Genomic DNA, 1,627 nt, shown 5'->3' on the forward strand with positions numbered 1-1,627 from the left:
TTGACCTACCACATTTTATCATCTTGTTCCCCAAGAGTCATATCTATCCAACATGCAAAATGCTTTCACTCTATTTCAATCTATCAAAAAAATTCAAACAATGATGTCACTAATTCATATCCCACATCTCATCTAAACAGTATCAATTTATAAATCCCAAATCTCATCACCAAACTGTCTAAATTTGATATGAGTGAGACTCTACATATGATCTGTCCTCAGATAAAACTCCTAACCCTTCCAGGGTCTGTAAAATTAGAAAAATAAGTTGTATGTTCACAATGTTCCCACTGTGTTTTACTTAGATCATTGTGTCAGGCCCAGCATAGGAGTTATAGACAGTCCTATTCCAAAAGAGAAAAGGTAGAGAGGAATTACCTATCCAAAGAATTTTTGAAATCCAGCAGGGCAAACTTCATCAGGTTTTGCTAATCCAAACTTAACAGTACTGCTTTCCTGGCCTGCAGCTTGTTGCACTGGACCTGCAAATCGTTCCTTTTGCACTCAGTCTTTCTTACCTTTTCCTAATTGAGCAATAGTACATATTTGTAGCTCAGTAGTTTGTATTTTTTGTTTAAGTCTTGTATAGGGCATGGGTGCTCTCCAAAGAGAGACAGAGACAGAGATAAAGGGAAAATGAGAAATCACTCCTCAGGAGTATGGTCAAGCTACAATCCCTTCTCCTCTAGTCTTCTCTAGGAATTTTAGTCATGTATGTTCACACATCTGGTGCTATTTTCAAGCCACCAGATCTGGAACTCCAACCACACAGTTGGCTATGTGGAACTCAGCACCTTAACTTCTATGATGTCTGCTGGCTGGTACTTGAATAGCTTAATTCGTCTGTTCTCTGCTTAGACAATTCTAAGAGTCCTATAAATTTCTTGTTTAATAGTCCCTTCCTCAGTTTGACACTGTCTTATTGAATTTTATTCTACGCAGCAAGAATAAACATAACTGCATCTTCAACACTTTGCCTGGAAATCTACTCAGTTAAATAATTAAGGTTTTCTGGTACTTGTTCTGCTTTCCACACAACTACATGTGGAAAAATTAAGCCAACTTTATGACTAAGATCACTTTTCCTACAATTTCCAATAAGTCTTCCTCTTTTTCTTCTGACTTTTCATCAAAAGAGAATTTGTGTGCATATATTTTATATGACCAGGAATGAATGGCCAAGATGATAACATTATCTAGCATGTTCCTCATTTCCTTCTGAGCCCTAAATCATTACTCAATTCAAAAGCAATTTCTATCTTTTAAGTATTTTTTATAGCACAGTAACCCACTCTGGGTACCAAAGTCTGCAGTTTTCTAGCACTGCCATAAATATGTATCTTAATTGAGTGGCTTGATAAAGAAATGCAATTTCATGTAGTTCTGAAAGGCAGAAATACAAAATCAAGCTGTTATCATTGCTGTATTCCCTCCAGAGCATCTAAGGGAGAATCTATCCCTTGCTTCTTCCAGCTTATGGTGACTACAAATGTTCCTTGGCTTGTGGCCACATCCTTCCCACCTGTTTCTAGGGCCACACTCATTGCTACTTCCTCTTCTATGTATCTTTTATTCTGTGTGTCTGTCTCAAATTTTCCTAGGCCTGTCTCTTGTAAGGACATATGTG

The sequence above is a fragment of the Tupaia chinensis genome, unplaced genomic scaffold (assembly GCF_000334495.1).
Source record: "Tupaia chinensis unplaced genomic scaffold, TupChi_1.0 Scaffold000595_1, whole genome shotgun sequence".
Lineage (NCBI taxonomy): Eukaryota > Metazoa > Chordata > Mammalia > Scandentia > Tupaiidae > Tupaia > Tupaia belangeri.